We start from the raw sequence: 9327 nt of genomic DNA, 5'->3' as shown, positions 1-9327 counted from the left end.
AGTGAACTAAAGAATGGTGATGGATTAAACCCAGATCAGTTGACTGGGGGTGAGTGTTTGATTTGTTCAAACGTTCCGTCCATCATCCCCTTTTGTATCGCTTTGTTCGCCCTAAGTGTGGCAGGGTATGCTCAGACATGAGTCCCTTGTTCACTTGGCCACTGGATTCAAGATAGCCTGGCTGATGAGGATTATGAAATCCGAAACCGGTCCCAGGATGCTTGTTTCCGGTCCAGGGAAGACATGCCTTGGCAGTTCGGGCTGCACTGTTCCTATGAGGCACAGGGTCAGACTGATTTGCATATAGCCATGTCTGAACTGGGGTGGCTGAGTGAACTAAAGAATGGTGATGGATTAAACCCAGAACAGTTGACTGGGGGTGAGTGTTTGATTTGTTCAAACGCTCCGTCCATCATCCCCTTTTGTATCACCCCATGTCAACAGCCAGGTTAATAGGAACAAGTTAAAAAAAATAAAAGGAGAAACACGAGACACGGCCTGGCGGCCGTGAAAGTGAAAGTTGGGAGGGGGGAGGCGAAACACAAAGTGAAGTGAATAATTAGGGGAGGAGAAATGCCTTCCTGAGGCCGAGCGCACGCTGGGGGAGGCGCGCGCTGGACAGGGAGAGGGTGGGAGGACTTACAGTGAAGAGCCAATGAAAGAACTTAAAAAAAGTGCATGTGGCGAGAATACGCGTTCTTGTGTTCGCGTGAACTGCATGAAATCGCCAGATGGTTAAGCTCTGGTTAAGCCCCAGTATCTCTCGCAAGCTCAATGTGCAAGCGCATTGACAGGCGAGACATAAAAAGGAACAAAATGAGGGGGTATATTTTGCCATAGAAAGTATGATTAGTGCTGCAGAAAGAAAAATTAGGGCACATTTTGAGTGACTTCTCAAATCCTCTTCAATTTCATAAAAAAATTCTGACATGCAGTCTCCCAAGATGGCCACCAGAGACAAAAGAGCCCAAATGTAGCCCGAATATCACCCAGATGTAGCCCAAGTATAGCCCAATGACAGAATGCCCCAGAGTGTTCTAAAGAACAACTAGAGCGCTAACAGTCCTACTTATTACAAAGGTATGGCACACCTGAAGCCATCTTGATTGGAATAAAGTGGTAACTCTTAAAACATTTAATTTAAAAAGGAACAAAATGAGGGGGTATATTTTGCCATAGAAAATATGATTAGTGCTGCAGAAAGAAAAATTAGGGCACATTTTGAGTGACTTCTCAATTCCTGTTCAATTTCATTAAAAAATTCTGACATGCAGTCTCCCAAGATGGCCACCAGAAACGAGCCCAAATGTAGCCCAAATATCACCCAGATGTAGCCCAAGTATAGCCCAATGACAGAATGTCCCAGAGTGTTCTAAAGAACAACTAGAGCGCTAACAGTCTTACTTATGACAAAAGTATGGCTGGCACACCAGAAGCCATCTTGATTGGAATGAAGTGGTAAGTCTGAAAACATTTAATTTAAAAAGGAACAAAATGAGGGGGTTAATTTTTCCATAGAAAGTATGATTAGTGCTGCAGAAAGTAAATTTAGGGCACATTTTGAGTGACTTCCCTGGTGAGCAGTAGCTTTACTACAGTGATCTAATGAGCAACTAGAGTGCTAAAATTCAGAATTTATGGCAAATGTGTGACACATCTGAATGCCTTCTTGATGGAACCAAAGTAAACAAGCATTGAAAATGCAGTAGATCTCGCCCTCGTTTAAGTTAAAGTCATTCTGTTTGTAATGAGGTGGCTTTTTAGCTTTGCTTTTATTAGTGTTTTTAAAACTTTCATGTAAATAACATGCATATGTATGCATATATGTGTATGTATGCATGCATTTATATTTGTATTTATATAGATATGCTGATTATATATGTTTATATATGTATGTGTATATATATATATATATATACACATACATAAATATACATGCATATGCATATATATATATATGTGTGTATGTGTGCGTGTAGAGAGAGGTAGAGAGGTAGAGGTGTAGAGGTAGAGAGGTAGAGGTAGGGAGGTAGAGGTAGAGACTAGTAGAGAGAGAAGTAGAGAGAGGTAGAGAGGTAGAGAGTAGAGAGTGAGGAGTAGAGAGTAGTAGAGAGCAGAGAAGAGAGTAGCAGAGAGTGAGTAGTAGAGAGTAGTAGAGTGAATAGTAGAGTGAGTAGTAGAGAGTAGTAGAGAGTGAGTAGGAGAGTGAGTAGTAGAGAGCAGTAGAGAGTGAGTAGTAGAGAGTAGTAAAGAGTGAGTAGTAGAGAGTGAGTAGCAGAGAAAGAGAATAGTAAAGAGTAGTAGAGAGTGAGTAGTAGAGAGTAGTAGAGAGAGAGTAGTAGAGAGTGAGTACTAGAGAGTAGTAGAGAGTGAGTAGTAGAGAGTGAGTAGTCGAGAGTAGTAGAGAGAGTAGTAGAGAGTGAGTAGTAGAGAGTAGTAGAGAGTGAGAAGTAGAGAGTGAGTAGTAAAGAGTAGTAGATAGTGAGTAGTATAGAGTGAGTAGTAGAGAGAGAGAGTAGTAGAGAGTGAGTAGTAGAGAGTAGAGAGTAGTAGAGAGTGAGTAGTAGAAAGTAGTAGATAGTGAGTAGTAGGGAGTGAGTAGTAGAGAGAGAGAGTAGTAGAGATTAGTAGAGTAGTAGAGAATGAGTAGTAGAGAGTGAGTATTAGAGAGTAGTGGAGTAGTAGAGAGTAAGTAGTGGAGAGTAGTGGAGAATATTCCAAAGTTTGGCACAGCACCACTTGCACAATAAGTCCAATCAAATCATATTACTTAGAGTCCTTATTGAAGCGCTGAATCTTGGTGTATATTCAAATGCTTTTATTTTCCTTAAGTTTATGTACCACAGCCAGCTGACGCGTTTCGTTCTGTACAACAGAACTTCTTCAGGGCGTACTTATTTCCTTCAAGTTATGTCGGTATCCTGTTGTCATATAACTAGATATTTCTTCCAAATGTTAGACGAGACGTAAGTACATTCTTATTCAAAGTGACTAGGTATCAATTTTACACACACAATTCGGGCAGACTTGAGTAATTTATAGCATCCTCAAAGTCAGTCTTTCAAAAATTCCAAAGTATAGGACATGATAATCCAAATCCAAATGTTTCTCAAGAAAAGTCATTTTCAATCATTCGGAATTTCGGTGTTTGGGCAGATATGACCCAGGGACCCCCAGTATGCAAGGGGAATTAGTCCCCCCTCTGCAAATGCGCGAGTGGCCTGCGTTGCAGAGAGGTGTAAAAAGAGGCATAGCCTCATTACACCTCTGTGCAATGCAGCCCCCTGGCGCATACTGGGGGTTCCAGGTGGGCTAGTTGGCCCCCAGGGACCCCCAGTATGCAAGGGGAATTAGTTCCCCCTCTTCAAACGCGCCAGGGGGCTGCGTTGCAGAGAGGTGAAACAAGGGGCATAGCCTCATTACACCTCTGCAATGCAGCCCCCTGGCGTATACTGGAGGTTCAAGGTGGGCTAGTTGTCCCCGAGGGGCCCCCAGTATGTAAGGGGAATTAGTTCCCCCTCTTCAAACATGCACGGGGGCTACGTTGCAGAGAGGTGTAAAAAGGGGCATGGCTTCGTTACACCTCTCTGCAATGCAGTCCCCTGGCGCATACTGGAGATTCCTGGTGGGCTTTCAGGTCTTATATAGTTAGGCATTAGCATTAAAAAAAACTTTGAAATTCACTGAAAAAAAAATAGGTTTCAGGCCTTACATAGTTAGGAATTAGCATTTAAAAAACCTTGCAAATTCACTGAAAAAACCATAGGTTTCAGACCTTATATAGTTAGGAATTAGCATTTAAAAAACCTTTGAAATTCACTGAAAAAACCATAGGTTTCAGGCCTTATATAGTTAGGAATTAGCATTTAAAAAACCCTTAAAATTCACTCAAAAAACTATAAGTTTTAGGGGTGTTATAGTTAGCTTGACATTTCACTCATACAAAACCATTGAAATTGCTCCTATATAGTTAGTTGTACTAACTATATTTCGCGCACCCGCAATCCACTGCTGATGATGTCACATATTACATTATTCATGACATGGTCAGTGACATCACTGATGACATCTCAAATGACATCACTGATGACATCACTGATAACATCATCCACGTGACAATCACATACACCTTTTCATACACTAGTAAAATCTTTCATCACTCTTTGTAAAATACAGAGTATCATATTTGAATCCATTGTTACAGCAATACAAGTATCTAAAAACCCACTCAGTGATTCATAGATGTATACACACATCTAATCACTTACCTGTAGATTCACTCATACATGCTGTCAATGAACAATAGAACACTATCAAAAATACTTATACACCTAAATCGACATTACACACCAGCACACATCCTATTCACATATGAAGTCATCCTACTCACTTATGCAAACAATGGATCATACTTACATATTTACTTAGCTACACACTTATACAAACACAACTTCATCTATTCATTTAGATCGTGAGTCACACTTAGTGAATTATAAAATCATTATTACAAGTATAAAGTTATCCATACAGTCACTAACACAATCATTGAGTTTTATGTATACTTATTAATATACAACAACTGACACATACACTGCCTTTTATTTTTCTAGTTTGTTGGACATGTACCATTTTGAAATATATTTGCTCATCACCACACCCATAAAGATATTCACTCACCCAAACAATTGTTAGAACATATAGTTTTAACTTCATATATCTAGTGAATCAACTATTCACACATCTTTGGGCAGTCACACTCCCCCCACCGAACCACACACACATTCACTCTCCCATACAAATACTCAGTTAACTAATCAATAACTAATACAGACTTTCACATAGCTAGTAACCAACTGGAGAACCAGTTTACACAACAACTGACAAAGTGATACAGATATTCAAACAGTTTAGTCACTATCCACTATATTTAGTGAGACACTGCTACTAAATCCTCCATCCAAATATTTATTTTTATATATACACTCATTCTTCAATACAAATTGCTATATATATAATGCATATTTAAATAACGAAGCAAACCACATTTACTGGATGATGTCATCAGTGATGTCATCAGTGATGTAATTTGAGATGTCATCAGTGATGTCACTGACCATGCCATGAATGATGTAATATGTGACATCATCAGCAGTGGATTGTGGGTGCGCGAAATATAGTTAGTGCAATCACATCAATGGTTTTGTATGAGTGAAATGTCAAGCTAACTATAACATCCCTAAAACTTATAGCTTTTTGAGTGAATTTTAAAGGTTTTTTAAATGCTAATTCCTAACTATATAAGGGCTGAAACCTATGGTTTTTTCAGTGAATATATATATATATGTATATGTATATATATATATATATATATATATATATATATATATATATTACCTACTGGCGGTCGCCAGTAGGTATATATAGTTAGGATTTTTTCTCTATGGGTTTTTTGAAAATTCTATGTCTAATAACTTTGGCGTTTGTGGACGGAATTGGCTGAAATTTTCAGGAAAATGGCACATTTTGTTTCTGAGCAGCCCCTGAAAATTTTGGGGGGGTTCGTCAAGGGGGGGCCGAGAAAAAAGGGGGGTCCCAAAACGCGTTTTTCCCATGTTAATTTCCATAGGGCGGTTGGCCTCACTTTTAGCCCGAACGGCTGAATGGATTTGCACGAAACTTGGCAAAATTGTAGGGACTGGTAGCCCGATGTGCCTTTTGTAGGTCTCAATATATGTGCTGCAGTGGATTTTGAGAAATTAACGTTTAAAAAAAGATATATATCTGTAACAGCGGACTGGGCAGCGGCCCAGGACGCGGACTTTTCGCGCAACGGAGCTTTGTGAAGCAAAGCTGATTGGTTCTCCGGCGTCTGTCAACATTCCAAATAGTCCGTAGCGGCCGCCATCTTGTCTCTCGGTAGGATCGAGAGACAAGAGGAGGCGAAAGCGAAGGGGCAAATGACCATAAGGGGGAATAGTAGATCCTCGCTGACCCCCTAGGTTTGATGTGGAGGTTTTAAAAGGGCCCCGCGGGGCAAAAAAAAAAAATAATAATAATAATCGAACGGCTGAATGGATTTGCACGAAACTTGGTAAAATATTAGGGACTGGTAGCCCGATGTGCCTTTGCTAGGTCTCAATATATGTGCTCCAGTGGATTTTGAGAAATTAACGTTCAAAAAAAGATATATATCTGTAACAGCGCTCTGCTTCGCGTACTTTTCGCGTTACGGAGCTTTGCGAAGCTGATTGGTTCTCCGGCGTCTGTCAACATTCCAAACAGTCCGTAGCGGCCGCCATCTTGTCTCTCGGTAGGATTGAGAGACAAGAGGAGGCCAAAGCGAAGGGGGAAATGACCATAAGGGGGCATAGTAGATCCTTCCTGACCTCTTAGGTTTGATGTACCATTTTGCCAAGTTTGGTGTAATTCCGTTCAGCCATTCAGGCTGTAGACGTATGTAAATGTCCTATGGAAAATTGCACGGGGAAAACACATTTGAAAGTGTTGAAATTTAGAACCAATTAAAATGTTACTTTGGTTTTGTATTTGTGTGTGATGAAAGTTAATTGGTTATGTATATATGTCAAATGAGAGGAAACCACAGCCATTTTGTGATACTACTGTCTGAGGTACATTTGTGAGGAATTTTTGGTGGTGAATTTCTGGTGTTTGATTTACACAGTACTAACACTTTTCCTACTTTTGAAAAGGTGAGTTGTTAATTTGTAAGGGGAACTATGTTGTACACTTGAAGATAATTTGAAAAATGTTTTCTGTTATTTATTTGCAGTCCTTCTGTTATACTAAATACTTGATAAAGTTAGTTTTATATTATGTATTACTAAAAACGATAAATGAAAGTGATTATTTTTTTCTGCAATTTACAGCAAGCAATTTCAAAATAAAATGGCTCACAATGAAGAGACCGTGGCAATTTCTTTTGAATTGTCCACTACATTGATTGAAATTGAGAGCACCAATAATGAAACATTGTCACAAGGAGGACATGACTTGTATGATTCCATTAGATTGATTGAAATGGACAGCACCAAGAATGAAATATTGTCACAAGGAGATGACTTGAATGATTCCACTACGTTGATTGAAATTGAGAGCAGCAATAATGAAATATTGTCACAAGGAGGAGATGACTTGTATGATTCCATTAGATTGATTGAAATGGACAGCACCAATAATGAAATATTGTCACAAGGAGGAGATGACTTGAATGATTCCACTACATTGATTGAAATTGAGAGCACCAATAATGAAATATTGTCACGAGGAGATGACTTGAATGATTCCACTACATTGATTGAAATTGACAGCACCAATAATGAAATATTGTCAGAAGGAGGAGATGACTTGAATGATTTTTTTGAGCAATCTCTTGATGGCGAATTTATCGAGTGTTTGGAGACGATAGAGTTACAAGAATCATTATTGCAGACTTTTCATGAGGACATTGCTGATGAGGACATGTTACTAGTTCTTTCAAATTTAGAAAATTCTGAAGAATAAATTTATATTTAGAAATCAAAAATTGTTTGAGACATTATTCATTTTTATTTTTAATTTATGAGGTTGTAGCGAAGTGATTGTAGTATAAAATGAGACTTATAGTATAGAGTGCAACATTTTTATGTTACATGGTAAGTTTACTCATATTTACTTCCCTTCTGCCACTATATTATCTCCAATGTGTATTTGACATCTCTTCTTCATCTCCGGCCTCCTTTCTCTCACTGTGTGTCTCCGATGCATCTTATCGGTGCTATTTTGTGTAATTACAGAAGAGAGTAAAATAAAATAGTTCGGAACGTGAAAAGGGGGCAAAGTAGAGTACTCCTCACCCCCTAGGCCTTTTTAGGCGGTCCCAAAAGGATCAGTTTCTGCTTTCCTGAGAGATTATGGTATGAGTTCCATATACCACAATAACTTGCATTACAACATGCAAGATATCTATCTCCTATTACCAACTTTTGGAGATATTCGCGCTAAGCGCGAATATCTCCAAAAAGTAACACCTGCCCTGAGCAGTTCTTAGCCATGTTATCCAATGGGAGGTGGATAACATGGCTAAGAGCATTAGCTCGGTAATGTATGAATATCGCTGAGTTTTTAGCGATATTCATGCATTGCGGCCGTTTATTATCGCATTTGTGATAAACCTTGATAATAGCAAGGTTTATCTTTGATAATTTCTGACGATGCTTAGCGGTAAAAAATTCGTTGGTAAGCATCGTTAGCGATAAATATCGCTTAACTTTGGTAATATGCCCCAACGTCTGTTAACGTTCGATTCGAAGGAAATGAGGAAGTGTTGAAAAACATTGTCTGCGCCATCTTGCCTTTTTTGAAATGCCACACTTTTGTCGTGCACGGCAGCCATTTTAGATGTCTTGACCAGACCCACTCTCTGCACGCTGTCGATTCGTAGCATGGCTCCTCACCCTCGCAAGCATCTTCCCCAGGCACTGGTCACCCCCGCTCTCTGTCTTATGCATGGGCAATAAACCTCCCCCCATCTGCGCTGCTCTTCCCTGAGAATCACACTCTGTGCCCGCCCGACACCTCCCTTTCGCCCTATTCACTACCGCACCCTCTGACACTCCTCTTCCTCTGTGTCCGATTGTCCAGGCTATCAGCTAGCCCTGCAGATGTAGTTTATGGCCTCAGCTGTAAAGAATCACCCCTCTTCAAAGGAGTTATAGTAGATCAAGGCCCACACCCGATGAGATCCGTCACACCACACGTGTTCCTACTATCTGAAAACTATCCTGTATTGTGATTGGGGAGGGGATCGAGCCTGAAGCGGAAGATTCCAGGAATGACTCTTTGTACATCAAAGTTTTTACAATTATGTCTCACATTAAAAATATATAGCACTCCAACAAAGTAGTAGGAATATAAAACTTTAATAACATATAAATATATACAACAAAACAAAAACAGTAAAAACATTTAAACAACGAAGAGACCGTGGCAATTTCTTTTGAATTATCCAATAGATTTATTGAAATTGACAGCACCAATAATGAAATATTCTTGTCAGTAGCGGTCTATTGTGCGAATAGTTCCAAGGCAGCAGAACGCGCTGAAATCTAGATGGCACTAAAGTGATGTCTAGCAAGTTGCCGCCCAGCACATAACGGCGTGGGGCGCCGCGGGGGTGAGTGAGTCCAGTAGGCACCACAGCTATTCTTACCGGCATTGCAGAATTACTGCTGGGGACAATGCCTGTGCTGTAGCAGGGTCACAGCAGAAACAAAAAGGATTCTGTTGAAGATGTTGTTGGTTTTCAATTTGAAAACAGTTCTGGTGTCA

Source organism: Lissotriton helveticus, chromosome 1_2 (genome assembly GCF_964261635.1).
Source record: "Lissotriton helveticus chromosome 1_2, aLisHel1.1, whole genome shotgun sequence".
NCBI classification, from domain to species: Eukaryota; Metazoa; Chordata; class Amphibia; order Caudata; family Salamandridae; genus Lissotriton; species Lissotriton helveticus.
Note: the sequence above shows the minus strand (reverse complement) of the source record.